Source organism: Lichenostomus cassidix, chromosome 1Aa, assembly GCF_008360975.1.
Source record: "Lichenostomus cassidix isolate B80296 chromosome 1Aa, HeHo_3.0, whole genome shotgun sequence".
Lineage (NCBI taxonomy): Eukaryota > Metazoa > Chordata > Aves > Passeriformes > Meliphagidae > Lichenostomus > Lichenostomus cassidix.
In genome coordinates this window covers 34,478,395-34,502,305 of record NC_139480.1, presented here as the reverse complement: position 1 = coordinate 34,502,305, position 23,911 = coordinate 34,478,395, and the positions used below count along the sequence as shown (strand labels likewise).

General features: G+C 37.0%; 1 protein-coding gene across 1 annotated transcript in view; it reads left to right on the top strand.

Moving 5' to 3' along the window:
* PTPRR (protein tyrosine phosphatase receptor type R) overlaps positions 1-23,911 on the top strand; it is a 136,067-nt gene that overhangs the window by 36,609 nt on the left and 75,547 nt on the right. The window lies entirely within an intron of this gene.

Genomic DNA, 23,911 nt, shown 5'->3' with positions numbered 1-23,911 from the left:
TTACAGGTTTCTGTCTATTTTAACAAATTTTTTAGTTCTGCCAATCAAAACTTAAAAGTCAGGATTAACATGTGGTGCTTAGTGTGAAGCTGTTGAACAATCTGTTCAGCACTGAATTCTACTACAGCAAACCAGGCAGATCAGGTAGGTCAAAGTTTATTTTTCATAGCCCTACACAGGCAGGGAAATCCTTCTCCTCATTCTTCATACCTTGATTTCCGAAAGCTTCATCGTCTCCAGTATATTTTCTTGGGAAAGAGAAGCCTGTGAGAAAGGGATGATTGGTAAGACTCTATTTGTGTTATTACACATGTTGCAGTATTTTGCAGAGTTTGGTGGTTAACACTACAGGTAATCATCCTAAACTGGGGAAACTCTGTAAGCCATAGTGGTAGTTAATTTAAACAATTCTCTTGCAAAGGATACTAGATCTAGAGGTAATGGGGTACTCTTTTAAACTCCTGTACAACTTTTTTTCCTTTTCAGGTTTTTTTTCCATTAAAAAAAAAATTTGGAAATGTCTTTCTTATATTTTTCTCCAACACTGTGCTTATTCTGTAGAAAATTGTATCAATTCATTAGATCAAAATTCACTTTTCTTAGTTTGCAACACTCCTACCAGTTTTATGATATCTTTTTATTTTCTCTTTTGCTGTTTTATATTTAATTAGAGTTAATTGTACTTGTGCTTTTTTCGTGGTTGTTCTTTATTCATCTTTTTTTAATTTTGCACTCAGTAATTTTTGAAAACTTGATGGGATATCGATAAGTTAAATAAGCAGTAACAAAAAAATAGCACACAGAAAAAAAATAGGAAAACTGGAAAAGAAATGAAAATAAATAGCAAAGCTGGAAATAATTTCTTCTCTTCCAGTAGATGGCAAAAAACTTGGATAGGGATGAAGGCTCAGAGGGGAAAAAAAGAGGCATCATACTTTATGTTTTCCAAAATCATTCCTACACAGAATTGGTGTAGGAATTCCAACTGGAATAATGTCAAGTTTGCCAATTTTTTTGTTGGGTGGGTGTTACTTATAAATTTCATATTAGTAACAATCAAATGTTGCTCTATTTGATAAAAAATAAGACCAGGTTATTTTCCAGTGGGTAAACTTTCAGACAGAATGTCATTCAGTCCTTCTGGGTCTGACAGCATTTTCGCTCCTGTGTATTACAATCATGATTTGGAAAAGTTTAGGAGCTGTTCTCTTTTGCAGCGATCTCAGAAGCATCCCCAAACTGCCAAGTATCAAGTTACTGTTCTGAGAGGTTACAAACGCCAATGCCAACACTCCATTGATCATCAGCTGAATCAGCTGGGCAAAAGGAATTTCTAGCTTTCATTTACATTGTTGTGCATTGCGCCTCATTTGACATAATGGTATTGTATGTAGAGGATGCATAGCTCAGGAATAAAAATTAAATTTCCGTTAGTAAGAAAATATTCTCATCTGTGTCAAACTTTAAAATGTTAGATTTCATATGCTTTCTTCTATGAAAGAAAGAAGCATGCTCTGAGAAAAACCACTTTAAAGTGTAGCTTATTTGCTGGGTCTTTTGTGGAGAGGCTAGTGAAGTTCTAGTCTCCCAGCAGCTCTGGAGGTTTCTACCTATCCCAGGAACTATAAATTGTATCTACCATGTTGTCAACTCTACGTCCTTGCACTAACAATATGATGGTGAAGAGGGGCAGTGCAAGGGTGAGGTTTTACAAGTGAAAGGGCAGCATTGTGGAGTTAAAAAGACTAGTGTGTGGCCACGGAAGGATGTGCACTGGCAGATTGTATACTTAGGGAATTGCTCTGCAGGGTGTCTTCACATAAATGATTCAGGTCAATATCTCTTGAGCAAAAGGTTTGTAGTGGAAATGGAGTTGTGATTTTAAAAAAAAAAGCACATATTTATGTTTTAGATTAGCAGACCATCTCATTAATATTTTTGATTTTTTTTTTGTTGTAGATGTTAAGAGCCCTATGATCCTATTTCTAATTCTCTGAGAGATTGGTAAGAACTTAAAAGTGGATAAAATTAAAAATACTGGTATCTTTCAGAGAAAAGAATTTTCTCAGAAACAGAGAAAGTCACATTATCTTGTTTAACCCCTGACCTTCCCTTGGTAACTGGATGAAAGAATTTCTATCAAAGTTAGTTTCCACACAATGTGTTCTCTACTTTAGAGTTTCTCTAGCTCACAAATTATACCAGATGTATTTAATACTTTCAAGGCATGCAGATTCTTTCTAATTTTACCTGTGCATGTGTTTGTACCTGATTTACAGCACAGTCACTTCAACTTGGAATAGCAAAATTAGAAAATGTCAGTATGCCTGAAAAACATATATCTACCTGCATGCTGGAATAATAAAAGTACAATTTCCAGCATTCTAAGGAAAAGAGTTCATCATTCAAAGCAATTCAGCCAATATTTAGTATGTTCTGTCTCTTGTGTGATACATGCACGAGTGGTACATGATATCGAGTGGTATCATCCATTTTGAAACCATGCTCCAAGGGAGTTTCCCATATATGTGGTTTAACAGCATGTTTTCTTCAATGTAGCACAAAGTTTCCATGCAGGAAATAGCACCTAATTGCCATGTCCTATGTAGCTCCCCAGATACACATTATTTTTATATTTGTGTATATATATATATAATGTACAGGTTTTTATACAGTCAATAATATATATCATAGCTAGGTATGGTCACTGTGGTAAAAATCTCTAAAATAATAGATAATAAATTATTAATAAACTTAATTTTCATAAAACAAGTCTGTCAATTCAGATTACAAACAGCCCAATTATTTTGGGGTAGAGAATCTTACAGCCGCAATGCTCAATGAATAGGGATTGTTTTAAAAACCTGTTGCTGTTTATGTGCTTCAAATATATGCTGCAGAATTCCACTGAAGAAAAAAACTGAGTTATTTCTAGGTTGCTCCTTGTTTATCATATTAAAAACCATGGTGTATTCTTCCCTGGATGCACGCATGTAACTCCCATTACCATTACAGCAAGTATCACACAAGCACCAAGGAGATAGAAGAGTTTCCCAAGGCCTTTATGTTATCCTTCATGCATTAAATCATGTGGAGCGGAACAAAATAATCTGAAAATATGAATGCTTTTGAACTAGGACTATTGAACTGTGTTTCCATGCTGCAGTAATTCCAGAAGACGGCAGCAGCAGCAGAGCTGATCTAGACAAAGGCCCCCTCTCTAAAGCATACAGGTATTTTTCAAGCCTTCTGGAAGGCAGTGAGGGACAATAGACTGCTCTGCTCTTGTAGATATAGTTGGTAAATTACAGAAAAAATGCAAACTGTTGGGTGTAATGAAGAAATTCTATAAAACAAGTTTTTTTAAAGTTTTTTCAAAGTTTTTTCTCATTCAGCAAGACCTTTTATCTGTGCATAGGGTGTCATCCAGGTATAGGTGACTGAGGTCTCCAAATAGGTCATTAAAGATAAAATTATTCATGTTCTTTAGCCTTAAAGCTGGTGGAAGCATGAACTTTTCATTCTGAATAAACCATTATGTCTCTGTAATATTAAGAGTTTAAGTAATTGCTGGGGGGAAAAGGAGGGAATCTACTAAAGCAAACTATTTTATAGCAACAGCCTTTAATAATAATAACTTACTATGTCAGCGAGTTTTGACAAAATTTTTAGGTAGCTTTTTGAGCAAAACTAGGACAAAAACATAGCAAAACCTTTTGGCCAGTAGCTAAACTAGCTCTAAAACTGCTACTGTTGACATGGAAGTTTCTATCTTCCAAGATATGTCAAATTCTTCTTCTACAAGTTCTTTGCAGAAAATTTAGGGAAAGCTAAAAATCCTAGTGAAAATCTTCCTTAGAAGCCAATTGATTTCTTTGGATTTTAAAAAAAAAAACCCACTTAAAAAAATGAATATGTATTGAAAATACCTTTATGGAAGATATGTTTAGAACTTCCCTAGCATATTCTGAATGAAATTAACAGCCTCATGAGTAATTTAGTTCTATTAATATATAATCTCCATTGCCATGCCCTTATCTGTTTAAAGTTAATATGTCTTCATGGTTATGGTCATGAACTGTTACACAATAACCGAATGAGTCACAGCAAATATTTGTTTCCTTATTCCTGGTTGTTGTCCTTCTTACCTGTAATAAAGCTAAATAAACAGCTGCAGGCAATATATGCTTATCTTATTGGTAGGCTGATGAATCAGAGTGAATGATTATTTGGAAAACAGACTGCCTCAGAACAAAGAAAACCACCCACCTTGTGTCATCTTAGAAACTTTAAATATATTACAAAAATATTGGCTAGGAAGGCCAGACTGATCCAAATTAGTAGTGTTAACATTTATTTATAATGTAAAGAGACAGAGTAAAAGGTCAGGGTAAAATTTCATTACTGTTAGTCTGCCAAAGATGTAAGTTCTCCCTGATATAGGACAAACTGTTCTGTAAAACGTGCATTCACAATTCTCATTTTTATAGGATTTGTTTCATTACTCTGTGAATTTAGTGGGAAATGTCCTGATGGTGTTAGTGGCATACAATTACTGTCCTGCAAGGTATGCTGATCTCTTGCACCTTTGGGATTTTGTTCAGCAATTCATCACTCCACTGATGTTTGAGAAGATCATACTCTCATTGGGTTGTCTCAGCGCTGGGTTCCTCTCGTGCATGGCATGGGTGTATGTAAGGTGTGAATTGGTGTTAAGGCAGGCAATGCAGGAAAGAAGCTATGTGGCATTGCTGGGTAGAAAGTAACAGAAGGAAAAAACAACAACAAACAACATCCAAAAGTTATCACTTCAGGAATATGAGATTTCTTGTTTGACTTCTTCACTGAAGATCAGGTGGTAGGAGTTTAGTTGGTTTTGTGTTACTTGTTGGTGATTAAAACCCACTTCTTTCTAGTAACTTTCTATCATTTTCTTCCCAAGTTGCATTTCATCTTATGGTTTTTTTTGCTGCCTCATTTCTTTTCCCTTTCCTACTCATTTCATAGGAAATGGGTGAGGGTAAAGGGAATAGTGGTTATTTCTAGTAGCATTTCTTCTTGACTTTAGATTTATTCATGTGACTCATCAATACATCTTCCCTAAAGATTAATATTAAATTTCTAGATCTTCTGCTTCACCACACAGATTGACAGCTGAGTCAATAAGTGGAGGTAATCAATCCATCCACATCCTCCTTTTCCAAAAGTTGTTCACTGGGTCCCTTCTTTCTTCTTTCCAGAAGACCTTTTCTGAGGAAACTTACTGCTTCCTTTGTTGATGTCACAGGAGGATATATTTGAGAAATCCATTAACCCCTGTGAAAAAAGCTTCCATTATCATTCAAAATTGTGTAATGATTGGACTGTCTGTTGTTTCCATCAAATGTTCTGTATCATCCCATTGAAAAGTGTTGTCCTGCACCCACCACTGTGTTCTCTTTACACCTTTATCGTAACAATTCAGTAAGCACCTGTCAGATGAATTACTTCAGTGCTCCCATGTATGCATATATCCTAAAGCCGGCTGAAAGCAGACGGTGAAGAATATCACATGAAGACTCACCTTCAAATGGTTTTTGGGTTTTTCTTCCCACTCATGTCTCCAGTGAGCTGGGGAAAATACTTCTCCAAAATGGTTTAATTTTTTATGAAGCTAGAGAACAGTGCAAGAGTTATATTACTGTTGGGAAAAGAAAGCCCAAGTGGGCACATAACACTATTATTTGAACCTATGTATTTTAGCAAGAAAAAATGTATTCCATACATTTTAAAAGTTGTCTTAGCCTCCCAGCACAAGCTGAGCTGTTCTCACTTGTTACTAAATTTAGCATTAGAAACGGAAGTGAAAATAGCAAATAAACCTTGAATCTTCGCTTCCATTAATAGTTAATTGTTAACAGAATAATGTCTTACTTAAGAGAGTATATTGGACAGATATTCTTCGTTATTATATGTGCAGTGATATTATTGGAGAAAAAGGAAAAAATCATGCGAAAAAAGTGCCAATAAATGTGGTCCTCCAAGAAATAGAACCTTCTGAGCTTTTTCTTTTTATTACAAAACTCTTAAGCTGTCCATAAGACTCTGACAAGGGGTACATCTAGGAAAGTAAATCAATGTTAATGTTTCAGTAAAAAAAAAAAAAAAAAGAGCTCAAGTGGATTGGTTGTGTTCATGAAGTTCATTCTCTGTAGATGATATAATACTACATGCAAATGCTTCCTGCAGTAGTGAATGATTTCTCTTTTCTCTTATGGCAGAGCAAATCTCTGGTGAGAAACTGAATTCATGACAAGATATAGGTCATTATCTCCCATCTGAGTAGTGCAATCCTCCCACCAGCCTGCAGAAAATGTGGGTGGGTAATGAGAAGGGCACAGGTATTATCAGAGATTAAAGTAAATGAAACGAGCTCTACTTGTTAGCAAATTATCAGTTATTCTAGTCTTGCAGACCTGATACTTCAATGAATAATAGGACCATCTCTGATGATACTGTATAAAATGGAAAGCAGAGAAGTCATCAGCTTTTCTGCTTTGGCACATAGTTCATGCTATGTCTGAAAGAGTTGTTAGACAGAAAGAAATCTTCCTTTAAGGGCCAATGCCCATTTCCTGACTTGCTTGTGGCGTTCTGGCTCTTCCAGAACTGCCAGCTTCAAAAATCAGACGATAATACAAATGAACTAGTCTGAACTTGTCCGGAAGTTGCCGATTAGGCTGCTGTCAGGAATGGGAAAGGTGATCCCATGCAGAAGAAAACATCAGGCACTCAGCTGTAATTATATCATGTTTGAGAAGATGACAAGCAAAAAAAGCCATGTTGATGAGAAACAGAGGTTATGATTACCCTTCACAACATCTTCCAGCTCTGAGAAAGTGGCCTTAAACTGCCTTTCCTGCAACAAATTATTTGATTTATATTCTAACAGTTTCTAAACCTGGTTCCTTCTGAGAGTATAAAGGATTTAAGCCTTTCCAAGGACTTTCTACATTTGCATAAGTCAAGAGTTGTGAGAAAACATTTTTAAGACAAGAGTGATCCTTTCCTAACAGTGGCAAGATTATTTCTATGTGAATACTTTATTTCCTATTTCCTAGGGTTCTTTATTAAAATAAATAATGTGGATAAATGTTCTAACACATATTTCCATTGCTAACAAAGCATAGGTACTTCACCAAGCTTTGAAGAACTATGATGAGATGCTGCATAGAGAGTGATATTAGAGTGATTATTAGAGTGCCTCTCTGCCTATTCAGTGGGGACTGATCTATTACCTCACACCCTTCACAATGTTGACATGACTGGCTGCAACCCAACAGTCGGAGTGTGATTCAATTAGCCTTGATTCCCCTAACCAAAAAGGTCTAAAAATCTAATTGGCATGGAGGTGCTTTTGTCTCCCTGTTTCAAGGAAAAATACAATTATGCAGCAGACAAGGGAGAGGGAATACACAGGGCAAAGATGCTTCCTACTGTCATTAAAATATTAGGTAAATCTGGAGGAGTAGGGATCATCATAGCTGGAGACAAGGAGAAGGAATAGTTAAATTTCTCTCTAACACAGATAGGGGTTTATGGTTCATAAGACAACCTCAAAAATTAAAAATACCCTGACTTAAGCAGATGATTTGTGCTATGATACACTCTGATCTATTGCAAATTGTTTTTGCAAGTAAGTAGCCAGGAATAACATGCTTATTTAATTGTCATGTTAGAAAACTTCTTATATTATCCTTCTTAAATGCAAACATTTTGAAAGATACATCAAGGATTTATGGAAAGCTTTTTTTTTCTGACACTTTAAAATAATTAATTAGTAGGGATAATTTACTGCTTTATGTTAGAAAGGGGTTAAAAAACCTACCATTCTATCATTTACCAGTGGTAAATAAGTGCTAGATGACTGTCCATGCTCATTTTCCAGTCTTTTATTTTCCTATTCAGGACAATAGATAGAATCATTTTTTAATGAACTGCCGCTACCATCTAGTGTCATGTACTGAATTAATATTCCTGGCTACTTCAGCGCAATTTCTACATCAGAAGACATAGCCTTTCAGTGACAGTATTTGTTGTTACAGATTTCTGACTTTGTGACAGGAAAGAGGGAAATAACCAAAAATAGTTTCAGGGTAGATCTTCTGGTTTGCAACTCCACCATATGCCTACCACACACAATATGTCTGATTATGCCCAAAAATGAAGTGTAGATGGTAAAATATGATGAATGAATTACACAGCTGTATAGCAATATTGGCTTCAGAGAAATCACACTAGCAACAAATCTAGCCCAGTGGCCTAACAGGTACGTCTATTTTCAGACATCTATTTGTAACTCTTTGTCATTTCAGTATGGTTCAGTGTTATACCAGTACAGTTGAGGGGTTCTTTTCTGCTCCTAGAGGGCTTCCAATCTGATTCTGAAACTAATTGAAAAATCACTCCTCTGTTTTTTCCTCTCAGTTTATTGAGAAATTGAGCCCGTCTGGTATATATCCCTTTCATAATGGCATCCTCTGTGGGGTTTTAATTGAATCTGCATTCTAGCAAGATGTTCTGAGTTTCTGCTTGCTCTCTTATAAGTATCCTTTTATTCTCAGGAACACTGCTTTTATTTTTACATTATATATGACACCACCGCACAGATTCCCCCCCATTAGGCTATGTGAGGACATGTAGCATATTATCATCCACCAGCAGCTTGTTACTTATTCCTTAGTTCATGAACCAATAGACTTCAGGAGGCCTACACAAAAATGATTGTTAGAATTTAAATCTAACAATTTAAATCTTATTGGGGTAAGACTAGAGAGGAGATGCACAGTGAAGAGCTTTGACAGAAGTAAATAAATCAATTACTCAGGGACCCACGTTTGAACTTACAATACTTGACAAATCTTTCACCTTTTCCTTTAGAACACTGACTGATCTTCCTTTTAATGCCTTTTATTAAATCCACACTAGTAGATTTGATTATGAAGATGTCTAGAACAAAGGAAAAAAGTGCCTTTGCACACTGACCTAAAACTAGCTTTTAGAGTCTAGATGAGGCAGAGAAGCAGTGTGGGGCACTGAGATGGTCTGTGCTTTTGCACAACTGAAGAACAAGAATTTCCCAAAGTAAATCAGTATGTTCCAATCAATGGCTCAATGTCTATTTTCACTATCCAAAGGTCATGCAAATGATCTGAGCAGACTTAATAAATCATGGAGGAAAAGGTCTTTTTTTTTTCATCGCATCTTTCAATCTCAGTGTAGCCAGAGTGGCAGATAATGTGTGGCCAGCCAGTGGCAAGGCCAGATTCTGCATCACATTAGGATAGCAAGCAGACAACTTCAGAATTGTACCTTCAGATTTTCTGAGATTCATTTTTCTTCAGTAGGGTAAAATGATCATAGCAACATCATCTCTGTTGTTTTCATTTGACATTTCTTTCTGTTTAAGTCATTCTCGGTTTTTATATGGAGAAGTTTAAGAGCGTTGTGTACACTTGTCTCAGAGTTTATGGATCATCTAGAGAGCAGAATGGGTTTTGGCATCTAAAATACATGCAGAAACATGGGCTTGTTGACTTCAGTATATTAGCAAGAAAGTAAAAATTTTAGCAGTGCTTAATGATATTGATAATGACTATTCAATTCTGAAAAGATAAATGTAGCAGTTTATGTTTCCCAAAGAAATAGTAATATTTGCAAAGCTCAGGAAGACAACTCTGAAAGATTTCTAGTTCATTAATGTTTGAGGGGGATTGTTCTTGACCTTTTAAGTCCAGAAAGTAGATTTTTAAAAACAAAGTCAAAAGTGATGGAATAATTGCAGGAAGTGGTTTTAATGAACAGGTGACTAAGGAAACCTTGATTTTTTTAGCACCTTCACTGTTTTAAGAGACTCTTCTTCAATATCCCCAGAATTTCCCAGGCTAATAATTAAAATGAGCCAGGCAATTAGAGATAATAGATAAAAGAAGCATGCAAATATAAAGGGACATTTCTTGCTGAGAAAATAATGTAAAAGTTAAGTAACAACAGAGAAGTCAATATATTCTAGCTTCAGGTTTTATTCAGAGACATTTTATAATTCACCTGAAGGGAGTATTCATGTTAGCAGCATTATCTTGAAATGAAGTAGAAATTTTGGATCAGAAATTATTTTCAAAATGCAGATCTTTCCTTTTTTTTCTTGTTTGTGCAAGTTCAGTCCTTCTAATATAAAACTGATTGGTTTTCTAGAATTGAATATTTAAGTTAGTGCCTGTTTTTCTCGGTTTCTGCATTGGATGTTTTCACTGTCTTACCCTGACAATTTTTTACCCAATCTGAGCTAATTGGCAATTTACTGGAATAGTATCTGTAGCACTCAAGCATGGGTAGTGTCCTAACCACCAGGCTAGACTGTGTTTCTCTACCATTTGCTGACTGAATGTGCTTTATATAAAATGGAAGTGTTTCTGAAAGAAATCAGGATTTCCTTTGCCAAGGCTGCCAACTGACACTGTGGAAGTTCCTTCCTCATGTGGGGCTGGAGATGACAATTAGTTCCCCCTGCCACAAGTGCGGCAGAGTAGTGGACGTTACATCGTGCACTTCTCATGGAGACTTCTGACTGCTGTGCTCTTGCTGTAGAGGTGGAAACATTGACCAAATCTACTTTTTCATTGTATTTCTTTTTTTTTTCTGTATGTGCCCAAATGTGAAATGCCAAGTGGAAAATGTCAATTAGTAGCAATTTTTTTTTTTTGGACTCTTCATTTCAATGGGTAGTCAGAATTTATAGTTTTGCTTCACTTATGTGGTTTGTCAGAGAGATGAAAGCATTGAGTATTTCTGCAGCCCTACAGTCAGCAAGGGCTGGAACAGAAACACTGACTTCCAAAATGAGCATCTCTTCCACCTGAGCAGGAAGGAAAACTGCTGTCATGGTATCAATAACAGTAGGCATCCATTATTTGGTGACAGACGAGCAAACTGGGTGGATGTGGCAAACAGTTCGTCATTTGTTACTTGTAATGTGTCGGAAAAGAGGGCAGCTCACAGGCCTGCTGAGCTCCGTCTTGCAGAACTTAAACACCCTGCCCTTATTGCAGGTCATTATTCACCATAACCATTAGAAAAAGAGAAAGATTCACTGGAAAACCTAGAGGGTGGGTTTGTGAGGATGGGGGAGAGAGAGCATGTACTTTGAACTTCCTGCCTTCATTACTTGTTCTGTTTCTCCCACTGATAGCTGAATTTCTGTGATAAATGGCAGAATTTTGTATAATTAATGCTGTGTATAGTTTGTAAATCAGTTTGTAATGTACTTAGACATCCTTTTAGATGAAAGGTGCTCACCATTATCTCTGTGAATCACAGACTTCTGTCACAGTGAGGCAAAAACTTTCTGCTACAGAACACTTTCCTCCCACGCTTTGCAGTTTTATAAAAACAAGGCATCTCAGGAGTTCTATTTAATTTTTTTATCATTAAATCAAATCTTTGCCTCTCACTCTTTCAATAATTTCCCTCATTTTTCTTTCTCTCACCCTCCGTCTGTCATGTTAATTTAAATGGTGGAAGTTCTGTACCACTGTTAAAAAAAAATGTCTCAACTGTTCTCCCTGTTCAATTCATATTTTGTGATTTTATCAGTTGCTCAATGTATGAATTGCTAAAGGAAAATAATGGCACCAATGAACATCATATCTGTTTCTTTTAAAAAGCTTGCTAGTAGTTCAGATATTCATTATATATAGAAAGCCACTCAAAAAGATACAACAGTAAGTTATATGAATATTTTAAAGACTCCTTTGGTTGTAAGAAACATTGTAACATATTGACTACATTTGTATTAATGTGGTTAGTCACATTATGTGCGATTTACAGTATTTTTCCACATAGTAGTTTTGCACTGCAGTTATGTGTGAGTCTCAGGAATAGTCAGGAAGCATAACTGCTAGCTGCCTCCCTATTACATGGGGATTTTGCAACAAGCTGCATATCCCACTGCAGATGCGCTTAGGGGCATCCAAGTCCATCAAGTGTAGTCAGATCTTGAACGCACTCTCCTGAGGTGTTATTGGAACACACTTTGGATACATGCCTAGGTTTCATTTATTCACTAATAATAGTGGTTTTTGAATCATGGATTTGGTACAGGAGGTATTAATCACTGGGTTTTTTTCAGGCTTTGCTAGATCTAAGTGCTGAAATTAATCATGGCTGCCTGTATTTAACCTTATTGATGAAAAGCAGTAAATAGTACAAGTTCCTGTGTTACAGCTAGTGAATTCATTGTCCAGCAATTCAATTGTGAATTCATTGTCCAGCATCCTACTGCAAACCTGCCTTTGTGTCTTTTCACGAACCAGTCTGTCTTTGCAGCATGTGCAAAGCTGTACTTGGCTGCAAGTTCTGTTCCACTAGCCCAGGCAAGAGATCAGTGTTCTCTCTGCAGAAGAGGGGCTAAGTAGACTGTGTGGAGTGGGAACATCACAAATGTACAATCCTACCCCAGCCCACAGGTTCTCTGGACCCCATTTGCCAGAGCCCTTCAGTGCTATATGCCATATTTTGAAACCATTTTTTTTCCAGAGCTGCAATGTATCTGTTTTTGGCCGGAATCTTTCAGTGGAAACATGCATAATGTTCAGCTGGTGTTTGTCCAGGTTTGGAAGGTGAATTACATTTTTAGAACTTAAAATGTCATTTAGAATTGATTGCTTGGATGAGGGCTTTTGAATAATGAATATTGATTAATTGTTGCCTAAAATTGGAGGCACTGTTTTCAGACATCAGTTTCTGAAGCTTGTCTCCCTCAAACCCTGTTTTTACCCACCAAGATATTGGCAGAGGGAAAAATCCCCACATTTGTTATGGAGATTAATTTGCTGGTATATGTTCCATGTACCTTATACAAAGAGACAGCTGAGCAGTAGGAGTTAGGTGATGATAAGTCCATAACAAAGCTACATGCTAATGGTGGAGTGCTGTTATCAAACACCATCAAAAATGAAGAAATTTTTGCCATTACTTCTGCTTTGTAAGATAATACAAATTCTATCCAGCTCATTTTATGATTTTTGCAAAGATGTTGATATAATTGTAAATAATTTTCTATGGATTTAAAGCACAAGAGTGATTTTCCACAGTAATCAAAGCAACATTACCTTAATAAATTCCTGTTGCAATGTCTCCATGTATTATGTTAAGCCAAGTACTCTGCAGCCCTCAGCCTGAATGAATGAAGTAATTTAGTGGTCTTTTATTTTATGTCATTTAAACTTTGTTTATTCAGTACTGAATTGCTGACAAAACTTTTATCAGGCTGTGATGCAAAGAGACTGTGGTGTTGTGGTCATAGGGTAGTTGTCACTTTTATCTCTTTGAAATTGTTTGCAGTTATGTGAAAATATGGATAACTAAATGGTGCATAAAATTATTGTATCCTTTTCTAAGGACTTTGAACATTCAAAGTCAGTGCATGGGTAATTTCCAAATTGTTCTAAAGATACAGAAATGTTATTTTGAAAGATGTCTCTTATGTCATTAGAGGCTGTGAAGGATGTGGAGGGAAAGGATAGACAACATCAGATGCTTCAGTTATGTTATCTCCCAGCCAAGATATTCCACTCCATTGTGCCATTTGTCAATCTCTGCAATGGCTGGTAATTAAATTCTAACAATGTGGTGTTTGACTGATCAGCTGAATGACTAAAGTGACTAGTTTTTTGGATATCACATTGTCATATGTTTGAATTACTCTATTCTTAACTTGGTTTGGGGTTGGAGCTTTTTTGAGGGTTTTTTCCTATGTGTGAAATGGTTTGGATGCATTTCACATACAGAAAAATAACAGCTGTGAGGGGGCGAGGCAGAGTATGATGAAGCTACCAAAAGACGGGGATAGCTTTTATCATATGTGGAGAATTCTTGTCTTCAAACCACATCCTGTATGACTCCCCATCCTTTGTCTGAAAGTTCTGTATGCCTAAATGTCTCCTTTCCAGAAGGAAAAAAAATGTTTGTGTTCTGCCTTGCAAGGATAGTAACTCTGCTGTAACAAAGTAGACTTAATCCTAGCATAATTATTGAATTAGAACAAGCATCAGCATAGGCAATTGTCTATAGCATACTGGGTATAGGTTCAGTTTCACATTTAATGAACTATAAAAAGGAAAGGAATTTGGTCGGAAAGGATCAAGCAGAAAAACTGTGAAACCATGTACTTGCACAGCACATTAATGGCCTTATGTTAGAAACACTGGGCAGGTAAGAAGGCACCCAGAAACACTGGGCAAACTTTAAATCATATTTGGGCTCAGAAGCTTATCCAAACTGACAGCTTCTGCAAGAGTGCTTTGATCTCCAGTGAGCTTTAAGGGTGAAAAAAGCAGGTTTTTTAAATAACAATACCTAAGGAGGTAGCCTTCCTGCAGCTTCTGTAAGTTTTCCTGCTATGTTCCTAATAAATGAAGCAAGGTTTAGGGTTGAAGCCTGCACTACAGAAGGTGCTGGGGCAGTGCTGCTGAGTTCAGTAACTACAGACTCACGTAATTTGTGTATTGCCTCTCTGTCCTGTCACTGGGCAGCACTGAGAGGAGCCTGGTGCTGTCTTCTCTTCTCCTTCCCATCAGATATTTATGCACCTGTACCTTCTCTTCTCCAGTCTAAGCAATCCCACATTAAGTTCCAGGAACTGCTTTGGAGTCATTGTCTTCATGGTGGTGAAGTAATGTTTGCTTTGGTGTATGTGTGAGCAGCAGTGGGTCCCAGATCACATGTCTCCATCTATTTGAAGTTCTTTAGCAATCCCAATTCCTTTTGTTCACCACCATAGTCTTCCCAGCTCAGCAGAAGCTTAGATCTTTTGCCTAAATCAAACCTCTGCCACTGCCAAAGGCATCTGCACTTCTTCCCCAGGTCTGGTTTATTTCAGGCTCAACATAAACCTGGAGCACTTGCTGATTTAGAGTGTCTGGCCTCTATAAGGTGTAAGGGTGAGAGCTAACCTGAGAAACCTAGTTTTCTTCATCTTGATGACATAGAAGGCAGTATGGTCCTATAGGCATAGACCTGGCTCCCAGGCTTTCTATGTTATATGACCATAGGATTGAAAGGAGAGCTTTTTCTGGCCTAGATATTCACTTCAGTATTCAGGCTTATGCACTTATGGACTATGGATAGCTCTGGGCCAAGAACCGTGAAGTGCTCATTAGTTGCAGGCAGGTGAAACAGGCTTCAAAGTAAAACCAATGTTTAAACTCTAAATAACCATTGAACACTTTACCCTCTTCAGTGTACATCTATGTAGAGTAGCAGAAAGTACATTGTGCTCCCAGGGCCAAACTCACTTCTGTGTACACTCTGCCTCTTTACATTGTTCTGTGGGAAAACACCTTCTGAGATTTCTGCAGAGGAGGACAGTTTTTATGAAATCATTATGTCCTTGGTACACTGATACTAGAGAGAAGTAGGAATTATCATGTAATGTGAGGAGCTGTTAAGCTTATCCAGCAGAGACACAGCATAAAGCATGTTTTGGTTACATTATTTTTGTATTCTAAAACCATTTATCCTTGTCATGTAATTTAGAAAATAGGGTTTAATGGCTGTTCATAATTGCCTGTATATTCTGGGATCAGTATGTGTAGTGTTCAAAATTGATGTTACTAATTAAATAACAGAAACAGGAACCAAGAGTTAATTGCAGTCTGTGCAGGTTGCCCCTCAGGTGTTTTGTGTCACTGGGTAAGTCTCAGCTCATTAGTAGAAAGAAAGTCAATAAGTGTTTACAGAACTGGAAGCAGCTGGAGAATTACAAAATCATTACACCCATAGAAGCTGTGTGCATGTGAATGTGTGCAGTCATGGTCATGGTCCTGCTCCTGATCACCAGCATGGGCAAGACATTAATAAATTGCACAATGGTAGACAATGACAGCATGCATATAATTCTTTCTGTTAATTACCAAGATTAAAGATATACTAACTGAATTTTACCACCTCCCTGATGTGGCTGTATATCTTTCAGTCAGTTCAGAGGTTAAGTAGGGATTGTATTCACATAATCCATCTGTGTTTTCCTGGAAGTATCTGTTCATCTGTTTATCAGATGTGAACCCTTACTAACTTTATGAATCACTCCTTTAAAAATATGTTTCTTTGAAAGTGAACTACATATGCTGTTCCAGAATTGTTGGTTGTCTAATTATTGTCTTGAGTTTAGTCATATTAAGTACATGATGTTCAGGTGAACTTCGTCTGAATCACCTGGTGTGTCTGACCCACCTAATTACCCCATGATCCCTGATTCTGAGTTATCTCCAAGCTTCTGCATTATCTTCACATTTCTGTATGACTTTGTGTGACTCAACAGACCTCCAATAAGCATGTTGACCAGCACAAAATTGCTATGAGCAGTTTTCTGAAAGAGATATCTGTTCCTGCATGTTTGCAGGTTTACCCTTCTATTTGCTCTTTCAACATCCAATATGATTTCTTCTAGAATAGAAAATAAACATCAAATTACTGTTACCCATGAGTTTTTACCCTTCAAAAGATATTTAGAATCTCTTTAATTCTTTTCTCTGTAATTGTGAAAATATTACCATCTCAGTGTGTATCCCTGTTGATATTTAAACAGAACCAGCTTACATACACTTAAGTCTGCTGGCTCTAGATACCCATTGATAGTTTTTCTTCCTCTAGCCATTGCCAGCCATTCATGTAGCCTTCTTCTTTTTTTTTTATGTTTACTTTACAGGATGTCATGTAGACTTTACAGTATTTACATTGTTATCTAAAGCAGTAAGAATTATCCTTCATCACAGCAGCATAATTTCTATTATTCTGTTTCTAGTCTTTAAACAAGCCTTGCAGTTTTCTGCATGAGGAAGCACTCTGGGTTTTCATGAATGGAGAATGTCCAGATGTCAGTACTCTCTGGATTTGAAATGAGGGCCGCAGTCTTCCTGGAGGGCCAGAATGTATTTGTAGCTCACAAAATCTTTCTCTGTGTCTCCTAAAGGCTTTTTGGTTTTTTTTTAGTTTGTGGCCCTACTCAGTGGAACCTTTTGCAAGGTGGAGCTGTCATGGGCAGACTGTCTTTTCCAGATCTGCAGAATATGTAAGACAAGAGCCTCGGGCTGGAGTAGCACTGCCACTGCCACAGTCACTGTTGTCAGAAATCCAAGCAGCCTGCAAATGGGTTTGCACTGCAGATAGATGTGCAGCCCCAGCTTGAGGTCAAATTCATTATAAGGCTCTTTAGGAAATGCTGATTTACAACCTTTTTATAGCGAGCAAACTCATGTCCAAAAAACCCCAAATTAAAGACACTACAGACATGCAAATATCAGTTTGGGCATGAAATTATCCCTTTCATACAGTTTACTTAATGAAATTTGACATCTGAGTGTAAAATTCCCATGGGGGATGGAAACTGATTGATAATGTGAGGTCTGTATTCCCAACTCTTCCTGCTTTTCCAAGTTGCTAAGGCAGTCTGTTATTGTGTCTTAGTACCAGCTCTAATCACGTACTTTCCCATTATTTCATCTTTGAACCAAGAATGGCACTGCAGCTTCTCTTTACAACCAGATGTAATACTTATTCAATCCAAAGTAAATAACTACATCCTCTACTAATGATTAAATTTCTACATGTGTTCAATTATACTTGAAGTTTGAATACATAGGTGTGCATAAATATCTTAAGGATATGACCTTAAAAAGTCTCATATATCCAAAGACTCATCTTCCTTAAGGACATATACTGTCAACTAGCATCTTCTTTCTTGCATGAAGGATTTGTGAAAAAATGTCTTTAAATGACAAAAATTGTCAGTTTTCTTATGTAGCTGTCAATTCTACTTTCTTTTGGTAAACCATCTTAAAAATATTAAAATTAAAATTAAAATCTTTGATTCACTGAATGAAGATTTGGATATTTTAGTTACATAAACGGAGTAATGTCTGATGAAATAAAAGGTTAAATATGTAACTCCTACAAAATGGAAAGACATTATTATTTATTCATTGCATTTTGAGAAATATTTTGAAAATGTATTTTTTCTCATTTGTGAGCTGCTCTATGATCTATATAATCTCTATATTAATTGCTTTTGCAGAAGACAGAGAAGACACAGAATACAGAATTAAAATGAAATTTAAGAACTTCACAGTTAGGTGCAAAATTAGACCTTAGAATCTCTAATTATAGTCTAATTTTAAAATATTTGTACATCATAAACATGTTTTCAAATTATATTAGGTAAAAAAAATACACCAGCTGACATGATGAAGTTCTCATCTCATTCAGGTTATGCAAAGAACTTAAATGCTTGTCTCATGTTTTGTATATTAGCTATATATTATGGTGTCAATTAACTGTAAAAGTTGTTCTTGATGAAACAGAAGAATCTTTAATGGTATTTAATACATGCTACAAGCAGAAAAGAAGACACATGGTTAAGTACATAAAGTTACAGCTCTGGGTTCCCCAGCAGAGGAAGGACACCAATCTTTTGGAATGAGTCCAGCAGAGAGCCACCAAATCAATTAGAGGGATGGAGCACCTCTCCTGTGAGGGCAATTTGCTGTGTGCAAAGCCATGATAGCAAAATTATGGTAGAGATGGGGCTGAGCCCTTTGCTGTACACCTCTGGTACTCTGCTGTACACCTCTGGTACTCTGTCTTTGCTGTACACCTCTGGTACTCTGTCTTTGATGTACACCTCTGGTTCTCTGTCTTGCCGTCTGGGGTTGTGTAGTGCGACTACATCCTCGTATTGAGTTGTATGATAGGGGCTCTGCTGCGCAGGGCTGACAAGAGAGGGGATGAATGGATATAATATAGACATTTAGACTGCTGCACAACACTGTGATATCTCTGTCTTTTGGAGGAGTAAAAGATGGGATGTGAAGCTGTCCAAAATACATGATTTACCAGCATGGTGTGAAGAGAAGATAAAACACAGCAGGGAAGTGGGAAGTGAGGATAGTGCAGGAAATAAAGCTCTTTAAAGCTCTCCAGTAAACTCACATCTGCATGTTTGAGAATATAATGCAAGTTTAATCCAACATGGATTGGATAGACTGAGTTTGCTCCTATGTATTGACCAGAGGCTGTGCTACAAACTAAATTTAAGATTCTGAAGATAAAAAGAAAAGGATGATTTTTGGGTGGGTTTTTATGTCTGCCATTATTTCTAGAAGGCATTTTGACGTATTAAGAACCATTTTACAAAGTTGTAATGGGAATTCAAACTTCAGTAAACAAAAATTGTTTGGAAAAAAAATAGCTGAAATGAGGGTTTCACAAAAAGAGCAAGAAGAAACAATACTGGCTTTCTGGCATTTAGAATTTCACACTGGCTCTACCTAGAGATTTAATAATTGGACAGAATTAATAGCTGAAATGAGGGATTTACCGAAAGAGCAGAAGAAACAATACTGTGTTTCTGGCATTTAGAACTTTACACTGGTTTTATCTAAAAGTTTAATAATTGGACAGAAAAAGCCAAATATAATCTAAAGTGCTGTGCTGAACAGGCTCAAAAGGATCTGTTTGCACTGAGGATTACAGCTAGCTTTGGGATGATGAAATAGGATGTGACTGGTACAATCATGCTGTGCATAAAAGTTGTACTGGACATAATAGCACCGTGCATTTCTTTTGTAATGGAGGGAATAAATTTTTTGCCAATCTTGAATAAGGACAGATAGGACAATTTTATGGAGCTCATTATACATGCCTCTCAAAGAACAAAAAGGTTGAAACAGTGTTCAGCTGAGCTCTTCCAGCTCTCCTTGTGTTTCCAAATCTCTGCATTGTCTTGTGTTTTTCCATCATCTTGTTCTTTGCCACTGTCTACCATAAGAGAGGAGGGCAGACAGAGGTGAATGGGTGCAGGAAAAAGCCTAGAAAACTATCAGAGCTTTAAAATGAACTTCAACAGTTATTTTAGGAAAACTTAAATACTTTGTGATTAAGTAAATTGTAGTCCTCAAAGAAATGCTCCAAATTAAAAAAAAAAAAAAAAGACAGGAAGTAATTTTTGGGGGAAACATTAAAATTGTCTCTGAAAGACGCTATGTATCTGACCTCCATCTTACTAAAATATATAAAATACTGTGAAGAGTCAAATACTATTTTTCCCATTTATAGACATAGAACTGAGGCAGTATAACTGAGGTAGACTTGCTAAGGCCAGAGGCACAGCAACATTTCAGCCTCTCATCCACACTAGTAATCAATTGGCAGTAATTGCAAGTGCTCCCAGTTTAATACTTTTAAAAATAGTTGTATCATTGTGACTGATTTTTATGAAAAGAAATAATATACTTACACGCAGGAGAAAATTGTTTCCCTCCATCATTAGGTGCTTAAGTTTCACAAGGTGGTGAAGCGCAATGATCCTTCTGTCCCAAAGAAGCTCTAAAAAACCAGCCCTGAAGAAGAATAGAACTATTGCAGCCTCCTGCTCCTCTCCTTTCCCCTTCCAAAGGGCTCCCACAATACAGAGACCTGCTGATATTCATATTATTGAATGATGAGGCTGCATCAAACTTGTTCTCGTGGACAGGAGATAACTTTTCCTTCTTCTCTCCTACAGCCCCTCAACAATGATAAGTATGCATCCCCTGGGCATCTAGGGTATGCAATTCTGCAACACTCAGGAATGCTCCTATTAACTTTACTGGGCTCTGAATAAGGTTACTCTGCTACTGAGGTGTAGGGGCTGTGGGATGGTAGTCTCTTAAAATCTACAGTGCATTAGGTGTTTGGAACCTGTACATACTTTCTGACTTTGAAATAGATAATTAATGATTGATGTATTAATGATACCCTAGGAAAGAGGTAAAGGGAACTGAGTACAATGAGCATTGTGAGAACAGTGTAACACACGGTTTCACACTGTCACCCTACTAACTACCTCACATCGTGGCACAGGAATGATCCACACAATTCACAAGCCAGGAGAATGAAATAACCTACCTGGTCAGATTTCCTTTGGAATAAAGAAGACTATTCTGTGTCTTCTCATTAGATGTGATCAGTAAATCTCCGTTGCCTTGTGACACCACACTGAAAGAGCTGGCTCTTATCTTCGCTTAGAGACTGCAAGCCCAGAGGTAAATGCAAAACATGGGACTGATAGAATTCAAAGTGCACTTCTTGAAGACAGGCATTAACAAACCTTATCCTTAATAAGCTGAATTTCATTCTGATACACTTCAATCATCAGTGAAGGTCATAGAGTCTTTCTATAGCTGACTGACTCACTGCCCAAGTGCATGTAAGCTCAGTGAGGGAATTGAGGGAATCATGGCCAAGAGCCAGACCTCACAGATGGAATGTTTCTCACTCTTGTGTTGATGCCTCCTACAGAATTGATCAAATCAGCCCCAAATCAGCTGATCTCATTTGAGAAATTAGTTCTCCCTGCAAAGAGAATTGTAAATCTGTCACACAGCTGAGGCAAACCAGTTTAGTCATATCACTCACCCACCGCCGGGGCAGTTTTGCCAGTCTCAGCAGTAGTTGCCAGTGGAGTGCCCTGGCATCACCTCAACACTTGATATGACATCTTCATCCTCAGGTGGTACCTACCTGTGCAAACAGGGCTTGAATGAAACCCAGTATCTGGCCCAGGATGATGGCCAGCACTCAAACCTTGCAACAGCACACTGAGAACATTGTACTGTTGTTGTTGCACTAGGGTTCATCTTCATTTCTGATAGTTAGAGGTATGATAGTCAACTGTATGACAAGGCTTGTAGTATGTCTGTGCAGTTTCCATGGACATTAGTGATTTTCAACATCCATCTAAGCATCCAGCCCTATTCCTACCTCTTGTTCAATTTGTGGCCTATGCAGCTTCCTATGGTATAAAGGTCTGTGGATTAATTGCAGTGTTGGAAAGGCTGCTTCATTTTATAAATTTTCACTTTCTTATGTTTCAATGAACATTCACTTGAAAATCTCTTTGAGGGCAGACCATACAGCTATCTGAACTAATTGGATTAACTCTATACTTCTGTCTTTGATTTATTTCAGAGGACTCATAACATGCATAAATATTTAAATGTATATGCTTTCATGAAAAATTGATCAAGAGCCAAAATTGCTATTTAATACTATATGAGAAATGCATAATTCCAGGAAATATTATGCTTACTTTAAATAAGACTTTTCATAATAGATGTAGGTTGTTTGTTTTTTTTCCTAGCAAAAATGTGAGTGAAATTCTACATTGTCACATCTTGAAAAGCAACATAAAAACATACCGAAGTTCCTTGGACTAATCAGGACTGAAGCAAAGTAACCTACTCCTATCACTTTTTCCTAATATTTATACAGAAGCAACTTAAACTTCTTTTTTCTCATCACCCAAATACTATTTGGACAAGCATTTATATTTTTGCAGTTTTCATGTGAAATTTGTGATTGTTTGACAGATCTGCATATTCTGCAGCCTCAGTGTCTCCTCATTAGAAAATGGATGACTTAAACAGAAGAATGTTCCAGGTCCCCAGTGTTTCTCAGTGCTTTTCACTGGTTCTAATAAAGTCAAATGTATGCCCATAATTTTTCTATTTCAGGTGATTTTCACTACACTTTATTCAGTAATTGCTCCCTGACATTGTAAGTATTTAAATATCCCAAGACTGATATTTCTAGTCATATTCTGTCTTAGCACAAATATGTTATGTATGAAAGTTTGAGTAGGTCACTGCAGGCAACAGCTGATACATAGAAGCATGAAGCTGCTTTAATTAATCACTGAGAATAATTGATTTTATACTCAGGAGAATTTTATCTTCTTTTACAGATATAATTCAAAGTTTAATGTAGACCTCATAAAAGGGCAGGTCTTTCCCCTTGGAGAAAATGGGAGTGAGAGAGGTGAATGGGAGAGGAGTGGATGCATCTCAGATATCACTTTGGTTTAGGGCAAAGTGCCTTTGGAGTGGCACTTGGAAAAATGCATTGTTATAGTTGCATAATGCTGGCCAGGGATATATTGCCTTCCATGTGATTCATGGACTTCGTGAGACACTAAAGTTCCTGTGACACATGACTCACATAATTTTAGAAAAGCCAAAATCTTCCGTGGATATGTATCAGGCACTTGAGCCAAAAAGGGAGTAACCTGATGCCAGTGCAGCTGCAATCTCAAATATTGAACAGTGACAGGAAGGAAAATCTGATATATTTTGGGAGAAAAAAAGAATATGCAGGTACTTTCACAATTGTTCGCCATATCTGCTGTAGTCCTGCAAACTGTACAAATACATCTGCCACACTTTCAACTTCCCTCCTGATAAATACATCCATATTTTGGTTGTACAGCTGAGGCTATCTGAGGAGGGTGACAGGATGAAAGAATGTGACAGTAATTAACTGTAGACACTCACTGTGCAGGCAGCAGAGCAGGGTTTTCAGATTGAAGGACCCACATCTTGGCCATAGTGCAGTATTTACTTTAGTGAAGAAAACCCTTCCATTTTATAACATTTTTGTTGATTTTTTAAAAAACATGTATAAATAACTGAAGCACAGGCAGGTATGACAACTCTTTTCTGAGCTTTCTCTTTCATTTGGCTTAACTAAGTAAGAGTGTTTATTTTTGTTTTAGCACAAAATAAAACTCACTACCCAGTGGACTTTAAGTATGTAAAATTCCTAGCATGTATAATTTGTTGATTTAGTTTTCATCTTTTTTCATAAAAATATTGTTAAGTCTTGTACTTTCCCCTTTAATCTTCTTTATCCTTGATTATTTTTGTTCTGTATAATCAGTTTGGCCGGAGGTTTGAGAAAACGCCTGTGGTGGTAGGATCAGAAGGAGTTTTCAGGGGAGTAACAATGCATAGAAATGGAATCGTGTATTTGAAGCTCATTGCAGAAAGGATTTAATTGATGA